The following is a 25,338-nucleotide window of genomic DNA, read 5'->3' on the forward strand; positions in this document are numbered from 1 at the left end:
TTAAAAGCAGCTGGGCAGCACCTTGCCTCATCCTGGCAGGAGGTTTACACTTCAAAAAGGTAAAAAGCAAAAGTGAAATTGTACACATTCAATGTTTGACGCACACACATGTTTATCTCATTGATATTTCTTTCTGAGGAATAGTTTATAGCTACCTCAGGAGTGTTAAACATTGTCCACAGGGGTTTTTTCAGTAAGATTACAGCTGGGAGAAAGAGGCTTATGGGCCCTGGATGAGGAATGTCACGAACAGAGCTGGATCAAAGCTGGTCTAATGACACCCTATCATTGTGCAGAAGTCAAAGAGCACCAACAACATCACAGACTAGATAGCCATAAGATAATTAATTAGGTCTAGATAGCTACCCAGACCTAATTTGAGGCTATTAGAAGATGGAAAACACATGATTAATGCCCATCTTTGTTACCACAAATTTTGCATCCTTATTAAATCTCATTATTAAAATCAGACAAGGGACAGGAAAAGGACGACTGCAGAAAACCCAATCAGAGGAAGAAAAAAAAAACAAAAAAAACAAAAAAAACAAAAAAAAAAAAAAAAAAAAAAAAAAAAAAAAAAAAAAAAAAACAAAAAAAAAAAAAACAAAGCACATTTCCATTGTAAAGCACATAGTCTCTCCAGCTGTCTTCCCTTCTGTGGTGCTAAAGTGTGACAGCACAAGGCTCCCCATGTTTGGAGAAAAAAAAAGAAGTGAAGGGCTCACTTCAAAAGATCCTAATTGTACTTGGAGAAAAATATGCAAGGAGGAGGCTGAGGAGAAGACTTCATAATATTATTCAGAGACTGATTTAATCCCTTCAGAATAAGAACATCCAATAATCTCTTGATTATGAAGACAGAAATAGGAAGGTAATTTCTCTCAAGATAAAAGTTAGTTTTAATGAATGTTCTTCCTCCTCAAGAGGAAAACACAGTTTTACCTGAAATAAAGAATTAGACTAGTAACACAAAAGGGGAATAAAATAAAGAAGTAAACCAATCTAAATATTCCTGGAAATGCAGCACAAAAAGTAGGAAAAGCTATTTCACATGTTGCAAAGCAGAGGCTATGAAAAGACTTTGTAACCTTGACTTGAAAGTTAATGATCTCATAATACTGGAGTTATTCTTAAAATGTAAAAAAAGACACAGCCCCTGCATGGATCACTTGTGTCACTCTTGCTTCCCATGCTGGGACCAAATGCTAAACAGAATTAGTTTCGCAACACAGTAATTCATAAGCCAGACAGTCCAACTGTGATCTATCTCTTGTGCAGCAATTATTTAAAAAGTCAGAGCAACTCTGCTGTGACGTAACGTAAGAAACTGATGTTCCCTGAGCCCATTCCAAAACTCCATGTGCAGGAGAGACACATATTAGCATTGCTATTAGGGAGCTATTTTTTTAATTTGCAAGGCATGGAGCTGGTCCTGACTGCTACGAGCCAATCCTAATAACCAAGCAACAGAAATCAAACTGAACAGCTTCAGTGGACTTCAGAAATGCACATTCCTCTTCCCCTCCCTGAGCGCTGCTTAATATGCAACTGCACTATAATGTTTCTTGTTAGGCAGACAGCTTAAAATTAGAATTGTGGGAGAAGTGATTGATGACCTGGGCTCCCACAGCCCTTTCAATGAAATATATTCCATTTCCATTTCAAAATATGTTTATTATGAATTATTGGTTTGTCATTGGACCTGATGAAAGTAAATTTACACAAGCAACTCAGACCTCTGCAAGGGGAAACACTTTAATCAGGTAACCTTTTCCACAGTGTTTTCCATACTTGATGGAAACAGACTTGCTAGCTTGGATTTTATTCTTTGCATACAGAACTAGTTTATTGATTGAGCAATGCTTCCTTTTTTGGAAGCCACTTACTCAAAGTCTAAAAATGTTGTGACCTCAACCGCTTCTTCTCAGAATAAATCCTTAACATCAGTGTCTCAGGCAAAGCTTTACCCTATTTGTGCAAAAGGATGAAAAAGCACCTGAATATCAGATGAGAAGAAACTTTTTTTCCAAGACCTCCTTACAAAAAGAAAATTTTCATCAGAATGGTCATTCAAGAAGAATCTGGTGGGAAAATTTGGATAAGATATGCTTCAATTTACAGAATTGCAGTTTTCTAAGCAGCTCTAGTCTGTTTGCTACTCAAGTCCAACAGAAGGAGAGAGAACACATCCTGATGAGCGACACAATCCCTCCTCTGCTGAACCAAACAACATTCCCTGGAGCACGAGAACTCCCCTCTTCCACAGCACAGCTGCCACACTGCCTGTGCTAAGGAAAGTGTGTCACAGCAGAATATGCCTTTTGTCACCACATCTCAGCCACCGAAAAAGAATTGTGTCATTTTATCAACAAAACAGAAGAAGGTTATGGAAATGTTTTCTCCTGTCTTGCACAGCAGGATACACAGGCAGGAGGTTTTTTGTTTTGTTTTGTTTTTAAAGGGCTACAGTTATCACTGTCCCTCTTCACAGAGACCCTTGAGGGACATCCAGTGACAGGGTGGGAACATTTCATACACAAGAGCCCCTCAGCCCTCATCTTAAACCCCTTGAGATTCCTGGCACCAGTTGTTAAATCAGCAGTTTGGCCGACCATAGATTTCATTTAAAGTAGAAACCATTCCTTGCCATGGTGTGATGAAATGATTTCAAGGCCTGTAGCGAATGATAAATTAGATTGCAATTAAAAGCATGCATGAATCAGTAAAATGCTCCCCATGGAGAAATTAAAGGAGCCTCTAAAGTCTAAGGTCATTGCACAGTATTGACGGTCCATGTCAGCACAAACACTGACACATCCTCACTCTCCTGATATTTTTACATTGGCTTCTGCAAACTCCCCATTCTTTCTTCTGGTGATTGCCACAGCCATTGCAATTCTAAAAACTAAAATCAGTCTTCTTGAACCTGAAGGATTCCAGGTCTGAATTCTTACCTGAAGGTAACTTCTCTAAAACTGGGACAACTTCCTGGATTTGTGGTCTTTCCTGACAATCACAGACAAAAACCAATCCTATTTTATTTGCCAGTAACCTTCGAAGTCATTCCACCTACTAAAATTGTAGATATGAAGTGTCTACAGAAGTATCACGTAAAAAATAACTAGAATTAAAGTAGAAATACACCTTTTTTTTTTTTTTTTTTAGTGGAAAATAGTCTAGAACATTCCTGGACAGCGTGCATCCAGTTTAGAGGAACAGCAGCAGTATCTGAGCTCCTAGAAGTAGATTTTTCTCCTAAAGAGTTAATTTGGATTTTCATGTCATTAGGGTTGCATATTACAGTTTCTGCTTGGAGATGATTTGCTAAAGCACACACTAGAGGATAGCCAAGGCAAAGAACTGCTTTGAGAGAGCTACTAAATGGTCCAGTAATAGTCTGAATGCTGGCAAGTGGACATGAGGTACAGTAAATAGGGAAACACTCATTCCACTGACAGCATGACTTTAATTTGTAAAAGAATTTCTGATATGGAAGGAATATGTGTCTATAGTCACTGGCAAACAGCTGCTCTCAATTAGCTTAACAAGTATGTAAAGTTCTCTCTCCGTTACAGCATAAGCTTAGACTGATATTTCAGGGGAATTCTGCACCATTCCTGAAGTTATTGAACTCTGCTTCCCTTCCCTCACTTTGTTCAATGCAGCCTGCATGGCCTCAAACTTCTCCCAGACAAAACCATGTTCACACTCAGGAAGTCACAAGGAACAAAGGGATGGGAAAAAGTGGAAATGGTGATCAGCAAGGTAGGCATAATTTCCTAGTTCCTTTAATTATTCATCTGATAAAACCACATGCACATAGATGTTGGCATATTTTGTTAAGTTCTCTCTCCATACTACAGGCAAAATGTGGAATCTAATATTTTGTCTGGCTTTACATTTGAACATAATAATGTACCATTGACATGCTGGATTTCAGCTGCCTTCTCTCATGGATTTCTGGCCAGACAGTGCTAGTAACCTGATTCACTCCAGAGGGTGATTTGTAGATATCTAATCTTATTTCTGTAAAAACTGAGTGGTGTGTAATTTTATCTTCTGTGCTGGATGCTAGTAAATGTACAACTAACGTGATATTGCATACCTACACAGAGGGGCTGAAATCTCTGAATACATTACATGAAAACTACCTGTTCATTAGATCAAACAATTGTGCTTCCAGGTCTACCTTGTCATCACTCATCCATCAGAGGAGCACAAAAATAAAATCCAAATCTACAGCATTATAAAATATTAGGGAAACACCAAGTAAAATATAATGTTCAAAAAAACCTGTTAGATAACTGCATGTACGCACAGATGCACACACATGTTTGCTGTGATGTTTTTCCACCTAACTACCATCAATGGTAGTTAAAGGTAGAAGTCAACCAGAAAGAGATTCAGGAATTGAGAAAGGAAATATTTTCATCCCTTCTTCTGTGACTTTACATATCTCTTAATTTATTATGTCCTTATGGGGCTTCCAACACTACAAAGTTCTAAAAGATAGGCTTGATTTCAGTTTCAGGTGTCAGTTTTAACAAACATATTTTCCTCCAAATGCATACAAGACTTAGGTGAGCTACAGAGGGATGTAAAAGCAAAAGGGATTTGATATCCCTGAGACTAGTATCAATAGAAAAAAAGAAAGCACAGTTTCCTCTTTGGTGTTTTTTTCCCCTCTTCAGCGGAGTAGTACAACTATTAGACAGATTTATTGATGGCATGTATGATTATTTCAGCAGAAATGGGAGGGAGCCAAGGATCAGCATTCACACCTCATTTCCCATCACATCCCACCAGAACCCACGACCTCTCCTGCCACACACTGAGGGATAGTGCCAGACAAAGAGAGAGCAGTGCCCAAAACAGAGACATTCCTTTTCTCATTCTGTCACAGGTAAGAACATAAATTTTCTCCGCATATGTACAAAAGTGTTTGTTTGCTTTGAATGTACAAAGCAGCATTGCCACAATTACCATCTGCCACTTTGTCAAGGCAGAGAGATGCAGCTGTTGTTTTTGCCTTTTTATTTTGGTTTGAAACCTTTTCTCATGGATTTCATGCAACATAATGTAAACTACTACTAAGTGGTTTTCCAAGTGACAGTGAGCAACAGTTTTATTTTAATGGCAGCCTCAATCTTTCATGGTAAAACTTCAGTCCCCAAGTAAACCCTATAACTCAATAACTCAAGTGTCCCCATATAAAAGGCACTGGTAGTGGCACAGGAATATTAAAAAAAAAAAAAAAACAAGTACAGCAATTTTGTACAGACAGAACAAAAAGGTGAAAACATAAGAAATCAAATAATTGATTATTTGTTTCTTTTATATGTAACTGGCACCAAGGAATTGAATTATTCAATTTAGATCACCTTTCAGGGAGAGCTTTGCAATCTGAACAGCAGCTGTCTGGAAAAGGTCCCCAGTGAAATAAAAGGATGGTTTTAGAAAAAAAAAAAAAAAAAAAAAAAAAAAAAAGTAGTTCTAGTGTGAAAGTTGTAGCAATTACAGCATTGACCTGTGCTCTACCTTGATAAACGTAATATCCACAAATGAAAAGAGTAACTGATATCCCAAAATACTTTTCTCATCATTCCAATGTTTGGAAAAGACCTCGATTAAAAAGGGACACCTTGTCTAGCCATCCTAAAAACTCATCCACATATATCCATTCCAATCATGAGGAAGGGGAGAATAACAGTCATTTAGTTTTAAGTGGCTCTACTCATAACAGATTTCTTCTGACAAAAATTTCCTTTAGAAAAAATGGAGAATTTCTCCCAAGGGAAAAAATTTAGACATCCGCCATAGTACCAGCTTCATTTTCATCTCCAATCTACACCCTTCAGGTACCCAAATCCATTCATTTCCTTCCTGTATAAACATTTATGTAGTACATATCTCTCATAAATGAAATCCCAAAGCAATGATGAGCTTGTTATAAGAACAACTTGATAAAGATTATTATTCTGCAAGGATACAGCCAGCAAAAATAAAACCATCTTAAAGCCAGCATTTGGCAGGGGCTATCAAATCCAGCTTGTTACACAATGTTACCATCGTTTATAAAAGTGCACTCTAATTAAGGTAAATGAGATAGCAAGAACACAGTGACATTGGTAACTTAATGACCCATAGCCAAATTATTTAAAACTTCTTTGAAGTTCAACTTAATTGTAATAGATATAATATGGAAGAATTTTTAAAAGACCTGGATACTTGTGGAGTAACCTTAATGATCTTTTTCTTCTCTCCCTTATATTCTTGGTGTTTGTGTGCATGTGTTAAGAATACTGCTTATGATCCTGGTATTTAGTATGGAAGTGAATTCCAGTTTATAGCTGGTGCCATCCATGCAGTAAAATGACATCCGTGTTCTCCAGGCTCATCACGCTGCCATATTTTAAACTAATAAGGTATAAGGACTTGGCAGATATTATGAGAAAACTGGGTTTTGACCAGATTTCCATTCTGTCAAATGAGATTTCGTCCATGCAAAGAAGAATATTTTTCCATAATCTAAAGGCACTTTCTTAAAAAAAAAAGAAAAAAAAAAAAAAAAAAAAAAAAAAAAAAAAAAAAAAAGTTCTAAATACAAAGCACACAAAAAAACACTTTAAATTAATTACCAACATAACTGTATTTTGCCTTGTTCTAGAAAGCAATCTCAGGAGCACCACAGTGTACTGTGGGCTTCCAACCAAAACAAAAGCCATTAAAAAACTAAGCTTTACTGCAAACAGCAAGTTTAAGTTACTCTGGAGATGGATAGTGAAATCCAACACACTTTATTTTTCTTAGCTGCATTATGAGTGCATTGTTTTCATCTGCAGAGTGAGACCTGACGTCTAATAGGAATTTGTTATAAAGCAGAAATAGGAAGAATATTTTTTTCCAAATTATTTGATTATGAGTTCCAGAAGGAAAGTTACTTCCCACACATTGCAGAACACTCAGATCTGTTTAAGACCATTGGTACAAATCACAGAAGAGATTTGGAGCATTCAAAAAGATAGGCATACTGCATTTCCATAGTGCTTATCATAGAGTAAGGAGACAATCCAAAGCACATTTACAGCAAGCATAACACGTGTGGAAAAATCCTAAAAACTTCAATTATCTCAGACTGCAGCCTGGTGGTGCCTGACTTCAAGAGAACTCCTGCACACAGCAAGTTCATCCATCAATGGAAGTTTCTGTTAATCACCATATCCTAGGGTTAGAGAAGGGGCAGGATGCCCTTAATACCTTTAGAATTATCTTTATTTCACATAAGTCAATAAAAAGATCCCCTGCTACTCACAAAATCCCTCTGTTAACAGCAATATCCATCTTCACTTCAAGTGCCAAAAAATTAGTGCACAGGCTTTGTAATCCCACCCACTCCATCATGTGGGAGATGATTTCATCAGCCAGATCTGCTGCATTTTAACTCACTCCAAGCTTTAGTCTTAATGTGCCAAGCACAAGGGGCAGGGAAGGTTTAGCTTTAATTCTGAGCTCAGGCCTATTTTGCCAAGCTGGGCTCCTGAGAACAGAGTTCAAGGAGATCAGTGATGGGCTGTACTTAACATTTCACAAGTTATCATTTTCATCCCTGTGTCACACTGCAGATTTTTTGTGCTCTGTCTTGTTAATGAAAACATCTCTTCCCCCCTTCTTGTTTGAAGGCCTCTTGAAGCATCTCTATTTTATTTCTAATCATGTCTTATTCCTGAATAACCTGTACACAGCTGAAATCCATGGTACTGTATAACAATTTTTCCCCTCAATAACATTGCTTTAGACCTGACCAGTGGATTATAGGACAAAAAATCTACCAGTGAAAAAGGACTCCCTGGAGCAACAGGCCAGGACTGTTAAAAAATCCATCATATTCTTTAAATTTTCCATAAACAGATCAAATTACATTTAAATTTAACTAAATTTAGTTAGATCATCTAACTACTGGTTAGATTTTTATTTTCTTCTAACACTTCTACTAATTATTATTCCAGAGCTGTCTTTAATTACCATTATTTTCTTGCATGACAGAGTTTATTGTAATTTCCTCTGAAACAGTAATATTCTACAACCATAATTTAAAGAGAAGCAACATGTGCAGTGAGGAGACAGCAGTCCAAAGTGAGCACAGCCTGCACAACACATCAGAGGCTCTGGATTTGTACACGGGTCACTGGAGTTCCCACTGCTCAATTATCACATATTTACTAATGCCAGCTAAAATGGAATTAGTTTGGATTTGCTTACTTACACTGTTAATCATATTTTCTTCAGCCACACAGACAGATTACTAAACTGAGCCTTTTGAAGTGTATTTTTGATTAAAAAAAAAAAAACATAGAAAAACATAGCAAATGCTGATGCAAGTGGCATTTCCAGGAAGCCATTTGGAGGTTTCAGTCCCTTGCCACTGTCACACACTGTCCGGACAAAGAGGAAATCACAAAGCTGCTCTCCTGGGCAAAGTGGGGCTCTGATCTCTGTGGAGCTCCCAGGCTTTCATTTCACACACAAAGAGCAACATTTCCACAGACTGATGTAACTTTTCAGTAATAACTATTAATGCAAAATAAGCAAAAAAATATATATGAAAATCCTTCATATATTGGCTAAAGTAAAAACTAACATGGTGAATGTATTTTAGTAAACCCACTTGCTGCTTTTCCTGGCAGAATACCTGGCCAAATCTAGCCCTAAATCCAGTATTACCTCCATGATGATTCTGGAGCATCCTCTGTGCAAATTTCTCTCAAAATTTGTGCACAAGAAATGGAATATTCCCTTTGGTCTCTTTCTCACCCGATCAGTCTGAGATGGTTTTAGCTCTAAATTTGACATGGATGCTTTAATACTATTTGCAGATTAATGCAGACATGATTTTTTTGCTGCATTTAGCAAAAACATAAAGTAATAAAAAAGGCAAAAGCAACCGTATTGTTTTTGTGGATGGGGTTTTTTTTACATTTTGACCACACAGATTGTCAATCTTCCTACGTTCAATTGAGAAACGTAACAGGTATTTACCAGTAGTCTCACCAATGTCTTTTCTCTTGATCAAACCCAGCGAATTATCTAAAACGTCACAAATGGAGGAAAGACACTTTTTGAGAGCTACTTCTGGAATTCTGTAGAGACAAAGTATTTTCTGTACAGGCAGCCTTATCATTTGAGGTGAAACACAGGACACACTAACAATATGTTGGGATTTCTGAGACAAAAGCAAGCTCAAAAAACTGCTGGAAACAACCTAGGGATTATTTTCCATTTGCAGTTTCAACTCAGATGGGAAGCTGCTGTTGTGCTAGAATGGCCTCATCTTCTTCTTAGATATTTCAATGTTATTTAAGGTGCACATACAGAAAAAGGGATTTGCCTTTTAGAGAATTCTTACTGCAGTGCTGCCAGCTTCCCTTTGTGTTTTTACAAAGTTTGTACTTCACCTCAAAGTTTTCTGTTAATTTCTGTGGTAATGAGTGTGAACACAAGACTGGTTTCGTCCATTAAGGAACTGCATGCAAATAAAGGGACTAGAGCTCCTATTTCTAGGTAGGTCCTCCTCTGAAACACTCATCAGATAAGAATGTCAAAACCCATCACTATTAATTTATAGCAAATGTTGGAGAATGATAAAATCTAGGAGATATGAATGTTATGACCAAAACAATTATGTATTCAGCACTGAAACAAAACTGAATTGAGAATTTGGGGTATTTGATTTCTGTACGCACAGTGACCAAAATCAGAACTTTGCATAATTAACATAAGGCAAATTTCATTGCACTTAAACTTTTGCTATTCCATAGAGAAAGCTGCAGCACATCCCGGGTACTGTGGTGGTGTTTTAGCAAACACTGAAACACTCAGGTATCATGGTGGAATCACTCACTGCTGTTTTTTGAAACATTTGTTTTGACTGAGGTTAAATGGCATTAGATAAGACCCGTGAAAAGCAGTTACAAAAACTGAATAGCCCAGGTTTTTGCAGGAAGCATTTACACCATAGCTGTTTCTTCAATCTGTCTGTTCTGTCTTGAAATCCCACAGTGACCAAACGAAATAAAATCAAGACAGAGGTGCTGTGAACTTGAATAGTGACTTTACCATTTATTCCTTTTCCACCACATCTGGCATTTCAATATCCCCACAGCAGAAGGGAGCAAAGGGCTCCTGATGGCTGAATAAAACCCAGGGAGCATTAATGGTAACACAAGTGCATTTGCACTCCGATTTCTAACATCACACTTAATCTATTCCTGCTTGAAAAATCGCACTTTGAAATACTCAGGGGATTTGATCTCCTTATTTTCCTGAGCTGGCATGAATCAGTGTTATTTGTTAGGGTTAAAATGCTCTCTGTTGTAAAACCTCTTAGAATTTCTTAGTGTAAATTAAAATTTATTTCATATTCCTTAATCTAGCAACTTAATCTGCCTCATGATTCACTTTGTTAAAGAATACCCTTGCTGGGTTTTATTACTTCCTTTTTTTTTTTTTTTTTTTTTTTAACTTTAAAATTTCCTTTAAAAATTCTAATAACCCTTGATAGGATATGTCTCTGCAGCCAACATGGTCTGGTCATTGACAGAAAAAACATTTGGGATGATGTTCCTTTTTAAACTGAATGCCAAAGCATTATTTAGCCTATTTCTACAGTGGGAACCAGCAAAAAACAATAAAAAAAATCACAGTTCACAAACAGAAACGCACATGGATAACTAAAACAACAAAAAAAAGGTAAAATATAATCAATGCTTATTAACTTTCATATAGGATCTAGAGACTTTTTGCTTTAAATTTGTTTTACACTGATATTATAATTGGCTTCATTAGTCTTGAAAATTGTCGCTGCAAGTCAGACAGGCTGACTGCCTGGCTCCTGCAGTTAGAAAATAGCATTAGAGAATGCTAATTGTTAAATGAAATTTCAGGCTAAAATATCCTACATTGAAATACATTGCACTTTAAACACTAAGTTTTAGAGCAGGCAAGTAGAATAGGGATTTTAAAATGCAAACTCAAATCAAAACCAAAATGGAAAATTGGGAACATTGGAATTTTTAAGGTTGAGGCTGATTTGAAGAAGCATATACACAATATGTGCAGGAAACACTACAGCGTCTAATAAAATTATTCAATGAAATAATAAACTCTTCATGCTCTGCTAAACAGTTATTTTGTACTTCTCATTTTTTCTGAAATTTGCAAGAATTAATATACAGCACAAATCTCAAGGAAAACTTTTGATTATTGATAAAGACATATATTGTTAAACAGCAGAAGCATGGGGAAAGGGCCTTTTTTAATAAGTTTTGCTTAATTTAGTAGTAAGAAATTCCACCAATGCCTTCTTATAAGGCAAATAATTTATCATGAGCAATAAAGGAAGAAGCAATAATGAGACCTAACTTTAATAAATTATTTGGATTAGGTCTTCCTTAGGCAGAGATTTAGATCTTCAGAGATTTCTGCTGTTTTATTAAATACTAAGGCATTCAAGTCTCCTTCTATTTGTCATCATTTTTCCCTAGTACTTCCCCATTAAAATATTAGCAGAAGTTGAGAATGTTTGCAGAAAAAAGTAAAATCTTCTTATACACAATGATCTCTCTAAAATGGGCTCTTTCACCTTATTACTCCTTTGAGACTTCTTTAGACTTTTCGTACAGAATTCCTTTACAGCAACTTCCTAACACAGGCATTGCAAAGTTGAGAGAGAATTATCTCTACATGAAATCCAAAACAGAATGAATGTAAAGAAATAAGGTCTTTAAAAATCACTTTGAAATCTGTCATTTACTCAGTTCCTCAATCTCAGCTGAGAAGAAAAAAAAAAAAAGACTGCAGGAGGCAGCCCCCTCTCTCTCACATGGAAGAAAATGCATGTTAGCCAAGAAAAACTTCACAGGTCTGCAAAGCTGGTTCATAAAACTTGACAGACTTTCAAAGCTCAGCTCCAAGTTCCAGATGTAAATGCCATGACAATCTTGGCTAGAAACTGACATTCAAATATCTGCGCAGAGATGGATTGTATTAGGGTCAAAATCCAGAGAGCAGCAGGGGAAATTAGTGAAAGAATGTGTTTCTTACTCCTCCTCCCTTAGAAATGCCTGAGGAAACATCTATAAGGAACACTCCAATGAACATACATCCTATAAGAACACTCCACATCCACAGGCCCCACTCCTATTGGTGGTGGATCTGCCAGGACAGACACAGTGTCACCAACTACAGAATAGTCAGAAAGCCAGAGCTGGGGAAAACACAGATTTTCTTAAAGTTGGTCAGAAAATTCCATCTGGAGACAATAGGAGTGGTGCTCACTCAAAGTGACAATTTCCTGCTTTGCCCAAGCCCCCAAACAAGCCCTGGATCCTGCTTTGTCCATCTGATGAGGATATAAAACAAGAACTGAGGTTACACTGGGCGACAGCACTTCTCACTCTGCTCTCAAGGGCACGCAGCATAAAAAAGGAAGAACAGACAAGATAAACTCCTTACGGAACCCAGATGGGAGGGGGGAAAAAAATACTTGTAGGCTGAGATTCTGGCAAATCTTGGAGGAGTTCACAAGAGCTGCAGTCAAGGATCTGCTCCATGCTCTCTGGGGTAGGAGCCTGGTCCCTCCAACACAGGCAGGTACAGCTCCAGGAGCCAAACTGAGAGCTGGGACTGCTCAGGGGCTGGGATGTCCCTCACCAGCACCCAGCAGGGACAGGAATCTTCATCAGTGACAGGCAGCAGCCCCCAAAGACACTGCCAGGGGAGGGAGGTGTCATCAGCATCCTCCAGTCACTCCCCGTGCTTCATCACACTGCTGCTGCTCAGCTGCCACCACTCCTGAGTGACAGTGGCGTTTGGGCTGGAGATTTTTGCTCCTAGACGATCTGAAAGCAGAGACTTGTGCACTGGTACCTGCCCCTAGTGAGGAGGAATTATGCACACACAGATGCACTGAGCTATTAGAAAGTGCTGGGGCTGAAGTGCAGCCAGGATACATTAATCTGCTGGGAAAAGCTATCGAGCAGCAGCACCTTTGACACTTCTGTAACAGTCTGTGTTCAAAAGATCACAGAGAAATTCACATTTATGGACTATGTAACAATAATCCTGCAAGATGCTGTGTTTCTCCATATGCTCTGTAAGAGATAACAATTACAAATGCTATTTTCTCTTGTAAGGCTAATGCAGTTTTTAAAATAGTGTTTATGTATAACTACAAGATAAGTTTTCCTGCAAGTGCTCAGATAGCTACTGGAGACAAAAATTGTTTTTGCTTACTCCAAGATCTCCATTAAAAAAACAACAACAACAAAAAAAGAAAGTCACCAGCAGACCATTATGCTGTGCAAAAGAACCACTCTCTTTTTTTCTGTCTAGCGTTAAGAAAGTTGTAACAGCTTTGTTATATCAAAGTTCAGCTGCACCACAGAGTTTGTAAAATTGGAGTCTCTCCTACAGCCTATGGAGTCTAAAAGAGACACTGCAATTTAAGCAGTACATCCTCTCACCACAGAACACTTGTCTCTAACAAAATATCTTTTCCTTCCACTATCACCTTTGATAGATATTGCTGGTACATCTGAAATCAGCTGACAATGCACGTAAAACCTGACATTTCTTTAATCAATTACTTGTTAAATGACTTCATAACTTCCATATGAAGTGTTGAGGGGGAAAAAAAAGAAAAGTTGGAATTCTATCATGGGATCAATGTCAGCAGGCAGGAGGATCTTTCAGGGATTGTTAAAATTTCCAGAGCACGGTGAGTAAAGTGGTTTAAGTTTTAAAGTACCTGACTAGAATAGCATGATATTTCTAAAACTAGCAATTTGGACATACTAAAGATTCCTAACAAACATCACTGTCTCTCCTGAATTATTAATCCAGAATGGTCTTAGTCTTATTTATTCAATTTTAGCACTCCTACTCAAGCTACCTGTTCTCCTGGTGCTTTCAAACTACTGGCATAACTCAGACAGGACTTAGAAAGACACAAAGTGTTGACAGTGAAAGAAAATCAGTCTGAGAGTTCATGCAGGTAACAGCTGATGACATTGTATTTGTGCAGAAAATAATAAATCCAATTTTCTCTCCTACAGGTAGCACTAAAGTCTGATGAAACTGCTGGTTGAGTTGAAGCATAGCAATAAGTAATCAGCACAGAGCAAGGCTGACTGTGAGCTGTGCAACAGCTCAGTTACCTGGGGATGCTCCTGGGATCCTTTAGGGAAGGCAGAGCACTGAGAACTGTCCTGACAGTCTGTCATAAGGAAACCCAAAAAACAAAACCAGCAGAATTCCTTTGGCACAGGGAAGGAGTCCCTATTGTGGGCTAACATTCTGACTCCATCTTTGAAAGGAGGGATTGAAGCTCCCACTTCATTTAGGTTGATGCCTCAACCCTGAAGCTTGTTTTGCAAGTAAGTGGCCAAGGTTTTAGTGCGCCCAGCTTAGAGGTTCAAGTGTTAAGTCAGAAGCTTTTCAAAAGGCAACAATCAAAAGAAAAAAAAAAAAGATTATCAAAAAGCCTTAATTTGCCATTAAAGGCATGACTACAGAATACAGAGTATTTAAAAGCCTCCCTAAATGTAGCTGCACAATTTCCTCTCGGGAAGGTTCAGTGCCCCTCATATTTCAGTTTTGTTTCCATTTCTGTTCTCCCCTAGAATGTATCAAATTTAACAATATGCTTTGGGACAGACAAAAAGACCAATCAGATTCCACATAAGATACCCATAAATGATTTCAGCAGGGCAAGAGTAAAAGAAACAGCCTGTTTTTTCTTGATATTGTGGCCTGACAGTCCATAATAAAATTTATGATTACTTCTGTAAACTGTATGTAGTATTAAGTATTTATCAATTTATTAACTATACATTTGGCATTGATTCCTCACCTTTCATCTTTGTGATGGAGAGCTTTGCAACTGTGACAGGGAGGAAGCACAACAACCTCAAAGCCTTGCATCATTAAATATCTTTAGGCCTCTCCAGTCATTAACATCAGAGTATCAGCTAGACAGAGAGCAAAATTATCTGGGGACAACTGCTGCCACTGTGTTGGAGTGGGCAAAGAGACCACAAGACCCCATGGGCTTATGTTTTGTCTGACCTCAGGAGCTTTTAGCACTGGCCTGGGAGCAGAGCACAACTCCCAACCTCCCTTCCCAAAATACACAGCAATGTGTATTGCTACAAGCTTAGGACAAGCTAAGCCAGTCCTCCATCTGAAGTAGTTCCTGAAAGTAGGTTAAAAACCCCATGAAGTGTTCATGGACTAAGGGAAAACTATTTCTCAGCGTGAAATGGATTAGTTAAGCAGAGAGATGAAAATTTCTATCATGATACTGACTGCTTTATTGTATTTTGCCACAACTTCACAGTACCATTCATTCAGTGGTTTTTACTGACACATGAGAAAGGCATGAAAAGAGGCAGTATTTCTGTAACATTTAGTCATGGAGGGTACATAAGGTAGCACAACTGTGAAGAGGAAAAAAGGGAAAAATATTAACCTAAAAATTAAAAATATATCTATTTATTTTTCTGATGTAGTCCATTACACGGGTACAGCACAACACCAGTCACAGCACTATGTGAAGAGCCTTTAAAGGCTTGATAGTAAACCTAGAGAGAGAAAGGGACATTTTGAAGTGTTCACTTTTTATTCCTTCAAAACCCCAGAGGAACTAGCACAGGCAATGCTACCAGGGCCCTTGCAAACTCACACCACCTCACACTCCTAATGTATGTCTGGGTTTTAAAAACTTCCCTTTCTTATTTGTCCTTCCTTCCAGACACTCTCAAAATCTATTATTTCATACCACTGTAGGTTCTGTTTCAACAAAATTATCAGCACTTCCATGTGCGAATGTTCTCAACTCCCTTTTATTGCAACAAAAGTGGTCAGCACAAGCATTAGCATATTTCCTTCTCCTTTTTCCAGTAATTTTAAACAGGTACAGAATTGCTGTTACCTTACAGAGCAGCTCCAATAACAGTGTGCTGCTCTCTGAGACTGAAGACATAAGACTGGTGCTGAGGAACAAGATCTCAGCACTACAGATTTAGTCTAGATTGGTTACATCACTCAGTACAAGGAGTTTTCTGAGATAATGAGACAAGAGAGTGACTAAAATATCTTGTTTGGCAGAGGGAGACACTCAGCAGGGCTGTGCTCCTCTCTGGCTGTGGTTTTAGCTCCTGCAAAAGCTCCACTGTTTGAGCTCCATGTTCACTGGCAACAACCCTGATCCAGAGTGATGCTGAAGTACTGGAAGACTTGAGGCGATGAGCAGATCAGCTTTGCTCCACTTTCCATGCCAATCCGGCCCCCATACGTGGTTTAACCTGAGCAGATGATGAGCCCACGCTGATTTCACAGAATCTGCTTCATCTGAGTGTGAGGCAGGAGGTCACTGGTGTGAGTGGGATACAGGAAGTTCTGGCAGCACAAGGAGCTCAATGCTACAAGAGATCAAGGTAACCCCATCAGCAATTTCAGCTGTCCTCAGGAAGCTGCAGAACAGACCATAAAGCTGGAACACAGAGCTGTGCCTACTACAAATGATAGGCTGAAATTTAATTTCTGACACTGCTAACAAGTTTAGGAATTGCCTATTACTTACTGCAGCTTTCTCTATTTTGTGTGCAAAGAGTGGAGTGTAGTTCAGGAAAAAGCCAGGAGTAGGAAAATGAAGCACCTTGGCCAAGCAGAGTGCCTGGTGCTGGATTGGTGGTCATTGATGGGAGAGCTTTTTACTCCCACTAGTCAGGATTCAGCCTGCCCATAAAACCATTGATTTCCTAGGGCTGACAGTGTCCTGAAGCAATAGAGAAAAGTCCTTTGTGTTAAAGTGAAATCAGGATTCTGACTGCAAGAAAATAAGCAGCCAGCAGGGAATAAAAAGACCATCACATTCTGTGTATTCCTAGGAAAACTTTTGGATCATCTGTGAATTAGGAAGGAAACAAATGAATAGCACAATGAAGACTCAAAATGAATTTTTTTCCAGATAGTTTTCATGCTTTTGATAGTAATAGATCTATATAGAAAGACTCCTACAACTGGTACAAAAATTTGTCTTTGTTTGACACAGGAGCACAGATTTTTATCTGAGCAAAACAAAATAACACAACCCCACACAAACCTAGGTTGGAGGAAAACTTAAACTTTAAATTAAAAAAAAAAATCCCTCACATATTTTTTGATGCTTCTACTATCAACCATGATGGCATATTGAGATAAAGGTAACTTTTTTCCACATTGACTGGCACAGGACTGTGTTTTGGATTTGTGCTGGAAGCAGTGTTGATAACACAGGGATGTTTTTGTTATCAGTGATCAGCACTTGCAGAGGGCCAAGGCCTTTTCTGCTCCTCGGTGGGCTCGGGGGGCACAAAGGGCTGGAGAGGACACAGCCAGGACCGGTGACCCCGAGTGACCCAAGGGTGTCACGGGCAGCAGGAGGAGCTGGGGAAGAAGGAAGGGGAGGACAGTGATGGCATTTCTCTTCCCTACTACCAGCCAAGTGTGATAGAGCCCTGCTCTGCTGGGACTGCTGAACACCTGGTGCCAGTGGGAAGAAGGGAATGATTTCCTTGTTTCTCTCTTCTCTCAAGGACAGCTTTTGCTTTTCTTAGTAAATTGCCTTTATCTCAGCCCACGAGCTTTCTCAGTTTTACCCCTCAGATGCTCTCCCCATCCCACCAGTGATCAGCTGTGTGGAGCTGAGCTGCCAGCTGGGAAAAAACCACAGCACATCAGCAGTCCCTCCCCTCCGGGCCATACTTTCCTTATCACCAACTCATTGTAGCTGATAACAAACACAGGGGATAATTGGACTCTGGTTTGGAGTAAACTCGTTAAGCTGTAGCCAGGGGGTGACTCAGTCACTGCACTTTTTAACTCCCTGCACTGTTCTAAACAATGAACAGCAGCTTCTCAACTCTCGATGAAAAAAATAGGCCCTAATGAACAAAACCAAAACAAAACAAGAAAAACAGTCCACAGCTAAAACTCCTTGAAGTACTAAAAAAAGGGCAACAGTGACAACCAGAATTAAAGGATGCCCAAGAACAAAATCCAAGTGTCATGTATGTTAATCACTTGCAAGAAAATCATAGAGATGCAATCCTTGCCTGACTATGAAGGAGGGAATAAGATGTTGCAGCTATTTTTTTGCATATGGTACATAAGCTAGAAAATAAAACAGTTTGTAAAGAAGCGTGTTCTGGGTGATTTAAAGGCCTTGTTTTCTCTACACACATTCAGCTGTCAAATGTGACAGACTTAATGAAAACTTTAATTAAAAAAAATAAGTCAACATAGGGTGAACATTTGGAAAGTTTTAAGCAGTAGAACAGTAGAATCTATGTGAAGCCCCTCAAAATACCTTGAAAACAGGATCAAAACATAAAGAACTTTTCCTAAAGGTTTTCAGAGCTAGCAAGGGGAAAAACAGAGGGAATTCAGTTTGAAAAATGGCAACTGTAACTCCCAAAATCCACAAAAAGTTCTTGGGCTCAAAGAGTAAGAGAGTCTGCAAGTATCCTTATGGGTTGCTTTCCAACTTCCATTTCTCTAACATATCAGTTTTCCCCAGAACATCCCTACAAAACCAGATCCTGTTATTGTTTCCTGTATTTGGAAAAATGATGAAAGAAAACGATGCTTATGACACCAAAGACTTTGATAACACCTGGCAAATTAATATCCATCAAATAAAGGTTACAGGTTCCAACTCTAGTCTGGCAAGGTCCTGTTACACTTTAATCATGCTCTAATAAGCTTTCACACTTTGAGAGTCAGTTCAAATGTGAATTTGCACTGGTTTTCTAAGTATATTTAGAATCACTGATAAAATGCATTCCTGTCAGACTGCTGTGCCTTGATTCCCGGCAATATAAAGATGTTGAAGTCTTCAGAAGACCAAGGCAATTTTCAAAATGAAAACTACTGGAATCTGGACATAAAGGCTCTTGCAAATGGGCTTCAGCTTCTCCATTCAGGCCTAGCTGCAAACCATGCAGAGAGGAATAAGCAGAGGCATCCAAAATGGCCCTGCTTTCACTATTAGATTGACTGGAGAAATTAATTTTCACACATTTTCCTGACTAGCAAGTATCTGCACTGCTTGGGCAGCATGAGCTGTTACCTTTGGTAGCTATGGGAACCATGTCACAGATCCTCGTATCAGAACGGCAGTTAACCCAACCTACAAGCTTTCTTTTGTATGGTGCTGCAAGAATTAAGAGATTATTCAGTGTGGTTTTACCATTCTGCAATATCTTGTTCGGTTTTTGGAGGGTGGGAGAGTTTTTTGTGTATGTATTTTGCAGTTCGATTTTGGGCTGGATTTTTTTGTTTGTTTCTTTGCTTTTTGGGTTTGTGGTTTGGGGTTTTTTTCCCCCCTTGTTTGTTTGTTTGGGGTTTTTTGCCTCTTTTTAAAATTTTATTATTATTATTTGGGTTTTTTTAAGAGAATTTGAAAGATTTGTTCCTATTTCAAGATGTGATGCAGCAGCATTGTGCAAAGATCTTTCACAAGGGACTTAGAGTTCTTCCATCCTTTTTTAGCAGAAGAAAGAGGCCGTGTGGGAAGGCATGTGGAAAGTGTGGGAGTTCAGAGAACGTTCATTATGTAACTCAGCAGGGAACAGAAACTCAAGGAGCTGTGGAGAAGCCAGCAGAGTGAGCAGTCCAGTGAGCAGTGGGTAAGAGAGAGCGACTGCATCTTCAGAGGCTCCAAGTTTTGTGTCCTCCCTCTCCTGCTTCACAAAGCTGCCACTGCCTCAGATTCAAAGCCAAAAGGGATCCTTACAAATCACTGGAAAGGTCACACTGGCCAAACATGAGAAGTACAAAACCATCTTGAATATCTTAGATTAATCTTTGAAAATACTGTCTCTGCTTCTCCAGGCTGGCTGTTCAACTTGAGCTTATTTTAGCTGGATATGGACTTGCTGTGGTTCCAGGAAATCTAAAAATCTGGATACCATTTCAATATGGATCCCAGTTTTATAATCAGAACTGCCTTAATTATAGCAATGTACAGAAAAACTGGGATGTGTAAGGAATCCTCATCAAGTCAGAAGCTGTGCCAAGTGCAAATTGAAATGTTACCTAACTTCACATAGAGCCGAAGGAAGGAAATTCTTTCTACAGGAACATTTATAGTGAGCCCAGCAAGATTCCTGAATTAACAGGAAAAGCATTACCAATTGATCTGGATCAATCCAGTATCCTATGGCTGCTCAGCTATCGAGTATTCTACTCTTGCGCACATCAAAGTCTATTGTGATAAAAAGAATGAACCAAATGAAACATAATTGTCTCTTGAACCACGATGTGCAGTGAGAGCACAATACATTTTTACAGCTGGAGTAATGTATTTCATCAAAATTAAACATTCTTGATTGCTTACAGAAGAAATTAACTCCCAGAAAAACAGGCAGAATAGATTGTAGGAAACAAAAAAAAGGAAAAAAATGAACTTTCTCACTAATTATGGGTTGGAATCCTGGAGACCTTCCACCCAGTAAAACATTTCACTCACCACAGACATGTTTTCAGGTCACTTCTGTGACCTGAATGGGGCAGTGAGGAGGTGAAATTAAAAACAAAAAACAAAAAACAAAAAAAAAAAAAAAAAAAAAAAAAAAAAAAAAAAACACCCACGCCAAACAAAAAATACTTTTTCTCTATTTTGAAAAATGAAAACCATATCTACAAAGAACCAGCCTCTGTGCTTGTTTTCTGGAGCATTAAGTATGTTTAGCCCATACCTGAGAAATCACCACAGAAATACCTCAGAGCTCTCTTTATTCCTCTTTATAAGTAACAGTTTCCTGTAAACTTCAGTACCTTGCTGTGAGGAAGCACCAGCAGCTTTTGCACAGACAGAAAATTGCTGAAAGAAACTCTTTTGTGTTTGGGCTTCTAGAAGAAAATACAATGAGGTGTTTGTATTAAGGTGCTGTTAATCTGTCACCATCAAAATGGCACAAGGGAAAATGTAAAGATTGGCAGCACAAGCTCAAGTGTGACATTTCTCATTCAAGGGGAATATTTGATATTTTAGATAAAACACTGGAACCAACCTGTCTCTGTTTTTAACTTAAAACAGCAAAATGGACATTTAGTGAATAACTACTATGCCATCCTTCTCTTATTTTCTTTGTACTTTGTTTCATTTTTACTTTTCCCCATCTTGGATTGGTTTTGAGCTGCTATTCATTCACATTCCAGCCCTCGATCCACTCCCACACACCTCCTCCCCTCTGTTCTTCCTTATATCTTTCTGTGGGATCTCCTCTCTCCAACATTTATATGCATTTTCTCATTTATCTTCCCCCCCACATACACTGGGTTGCACACAACAACATTTTGCTAAAGCAGATTAACATGCTGCATCATTCATGGGTTTTTTGACAGTTTCCAAAGAGTCACAAAACACTTTACAGGAATAATCATCATTCGGTATTTCAGCCACAGAGTTTTGCAGTCTCCGCTGTTCTTACAGCTCTTAACAGATGTACATTAGCACTAGGACTGTTGATTTGCCCTCGGGCAGATTGGAAAGATTCAGCTGTAGCAGACCATGATTGATTTTGGAGTGATGCTGCTCTGTGGCTGAAGACACTCAAGTGTTAGCTAAGTTCCTCCCGTCAGAGTTTCTGCCTTCCCTAGATGTTTGTACAGAAACCATTCCATTAGCAGGGCAACAGGATCTCCTTGGACAGCAGCTACAGCAAAGGCCACTGCACAAAAAAAACTCAACAATGATCCAACATGAAACTTCTAAGGAAACTGCTCACAAGTATTTCATTAGCAGTTTTTATCAGTAACTTTTACAGTTAACTCCAAAGAAGTTTTATTCAAGTTTAGAAAACACTGAAACACTGTTACACAATCTAGTTTAAAAATAAATCGTTTTCAGGCAATAAAACAAACTAAACCAAACTACAACACCCCAAAACACACACACAGTCAATGCTAACAGCATAAGAAAAAGCAACTTCCAATACCACATATCTGGCCTTTTCCTTTATCCCCCTCCTGGCACCATGCAAAGTCAGAATATAAAGCCATGCCCTTTTTGGTTGAAAGCAAATTGCATTCAATAACTGATTTTCTGTTTGAGTTGCAAGCAGTGTACAGAAATCAAAACATTTAACAGAAAATTTAGTCGGCCTCACTTTGTTAAAACAAACAATAGTTATGAGAAGCAAAATACTCTAAAGTGGAACAATTCACTTTCAGCACTTAAAAGCAGAGAAAATGTGGAAGTGAATAGAGATGAACACTGGAACAGAGAATGGGTGGAACAGCTCTGCTTCCTTGCAGGAGATCAAGCTCCAGAGTTAGAACATTCTTAGCAACTGTGAGCTAAATCTGGCTTTTCTTCCTTTGCCTGCTTAATTGCAAAAATTTCAATCAACATTTCTCACACAGGCAATCAGGTTCTGGAATATGCTGAACTGACCTCAGCGTCAGACTCTGGGGTGTGCTGATGGCAGACTCCTGTCTGTAACAGCAAGATAATGCTCCACTTTTTAATAAAGTAGATACATATTCATGCAATAAAACACCAGGTATGATTTCCTGATGACTTGGACAGTCATCTATGAATCAGTGGATTGAGGTTGTCCATAAAGTGTTTGCTTATGCCAAACAGGAAAGAAATTAAAGGATAAAAGAAAATATCATCTAGCACAGAGGTCACAGAAGTGTCATAAACAGAAATTTTAACAGCTCAAAATTGTTCGGGCAGCAAGAAACACCATGTACAGTTCTTGTGTTTTAAGGGATTGCCCCATCTCATGAGTGAAAAGAGAAATCCCCACATCCCAACACTAGCTCTGGCTATTTCCCTGGGGAAGAGCTGAATTCGCACACTGCACAGGGAGAAAAAAACAAACAGTGAGGAGGCAGGCACAGAGTCCTACGTGCTGTGATCCATCTGAATATCCCTGGTTCTGCAATTCCATTGGCTCACCAGAGACAGTTCAATAATTCAGGGACACTTTGAAAGTTGTGGATTAAGTTTTTCTACCTTTAGTACAGAAATCCATAGGGGTTATACAATTCACCCACTTACACGTGTGACAACATATCCATGGATGTGCTGCTACAGCACTTTCTACATCCACTTTCTGAGAAAGGGCTGGAAATGAAAAGGAGCTTGGAAGTGTTACTAGCTCAGCATGTGCTGGAGATAGGTTTGTGCCACCTGTAGCACCAGGGTGGGAAAAGGAATTCCCCTCTTCCTCCAGCCTAAGATCTTACCTGTAACCCTAATAAATGGCAAGGAGAAACTTTTCCTAGAGGCTGCCAGAAGAAACCACATGTTTTAGTTTGAAAGTAAAGCCTAAATTTAACACACATGTCATTCTGGGAAACAAAGCTATGCATAAACAAAAAGTAGAAAAGTCCACATGTCTAAGATGGAGACAAAAGCTTCTATTGACAGAAACATCATGTACATAATTTCTTTTGATGCCAGAGTGAAATGTCTAAATGTTAGAGTGCTATTGACCATAACAGCCAAACTCAGCTCCCAAATACAAGGAAGAATTCTCAGTACACCATGGTGTACAAGACAAAACTCTTTGCCTTCAGGAAATAAAAATAAAAAAAAAATTAAAAAAAAAAAAAAAAAAATAATAATAATAAAAAAATTTAAAAAAAAAAGCAACTTCTGCTGTACCTCAGTATCTCAGTGCTCCTCAGCTGACTGAATCTCCACTTTCCCCAAAGAGCAATATAGATAATTGCCTTCTGCTGTTATTAATACAGGATCATTTGTTTGCAAGTATTTTGGTTTGTAGATACATTTTGTGGCTTGCCACTGAATTGCTACAATCTAAGTGAAATTCAAAAACCAGCTTACCTAGTCAAATGTTGAGCAGAAATGGATTTCCAGCAAAATAATGACAGCTTCTACTTCTGCTTGCAACTATTTACGCTTTATAGTATTTTACTCAAAATACATTCTAGAGTGCTTGATCACTCTCACTCAATTGCATTCAGAGAGATTCTACTGCTGAATTCAATACAAAAACATCTGCTCAGTGAAAGATTATGTTCCTGAGCTGTCTGGACTAGTTTACATAAAAAAAATATCTTCATTGAAGCAGAATTAGACTTTAGCACAGAGAAGATTCAGCCCATGAAGTAACTTTAGCATGGACAGTTTACTTTTGAATGATCAAAACAATTTGGTGAAATCAAAAGTAGGTTTTTTTAATTTCTCAGATTTTTTTCTTTTTAATTTCTAGACAAAGTGCCACTTTGTCCACCCCAACAACTTCTCTATTTTCCAGCTACACAGCTAGAAATTCTTTAGGACTAGGAACCAGCCTCAAAAACCTTCTTTGAAAGGGTCCAACTCCTTAACAGTTTAATAGTTTCATAAAACAGTTGTCCTAAGAACAGCAGCCTCCCATAAAAGGCAGAACAGGTTTCCTGTCACTTTCTTCTTCTGGTGATAAAGCTGAAAAATATTAATTAATTTGGGCTATTTGCATACAACCCAGAATTAGCAGAAACATGACTGCTTGGTGGCACTAGAACAAGAAAGAAACCCACACTCACAAAAACCTAAGGGTAAGGTACATAACGCATGAGAGATAAGAAAAGCAAAGTTAGAGAGCAGGGAAATGTGACTCAGGTTCTCCTGAACAGAGAGAAACTGAAAGGGCGTCCACACATAGAATAAAGTATCAGGCAGTAAACGGGAAAAAAAAAAAAAAAAAAAAAAAAAAAAAAAAAAAAAAAAAAAAAAAAAAAAAAAAAAAAAAAAAGAGTTAGTGGATAAACCACCCGTAGAAACACATCTGAGCTTCTTCCACTAAAATAATTTTATAGAAGATAGCTGTTACAACTTTGCTATCAAAGCCCAAATGTTTATCTAACCAAAGACATATCAGGATTCTTTGATTCAAGCACAGAAGAACCTTTCTACCCCCAAAGAGTCTGCAGGGACACTCCCCAGGGAGCTTTTAGATGCAGCTATTATTCAGCTCTGAGCAGTTGCAGGAGGTCACTCACAAATAGGGTGTTTAACATCTCTGCACAGATAGTACAACACAGGCACAATATTTGTTTTGAGGATCGCAGACTGAGAAGCTTTTGTGCGTTAAATTGTCTAGTTAGTGAGTGTGCAAGTGTGTGAGGAAGTGCCCAAATGTTGGCAGGCAGCAATTAAAGTAAAATGTCAACACCTCTAATTTTTTGCACTGTGCATCATGGCTTTAATTACACTGCTGATTCTTCTCACCTTCTTTAAGATGATAAAGGGGAAAACAGTTCAAAGTAAGAACA

The 25,338-nt window shown here is 38.5% G+C and overlaps 1 long non-coding RNA gene across 1 annotated transcript in view; it reads left to right on the forward strand.

Moving 5' to 3' along the window:
* Nucleotides 1-289: 289 nt before the first annotated feature.
* The window catches only part of LOC310922796, a 410,148-nt gene continuing 385,099 nt past the window's right edge, over nt 290-25,338 (forward strand). The window contains exons 1-2 of the long non-coding RNA XR_014592490.1: nt 290-621; nt 24,746-24,820. This is a non-coding gene — a long non-coding RNA (uncharacterized lncRNA). The remainder of the gene's footprint in view (nt 622-24,745; nt 24,821-25,338) is intronic.

Source organism: Zosterops lateralis (genome assembly GCF_965231275.1).
Source record: "Zosterops lateralis genome assembly, chromosome: Z".
Lineage (NCBI taxonomy): Eukaryota > Metazoa > Chordata > Aves > Passeriformes > Zosteropidae > Zosterops > Zosterops lateralis.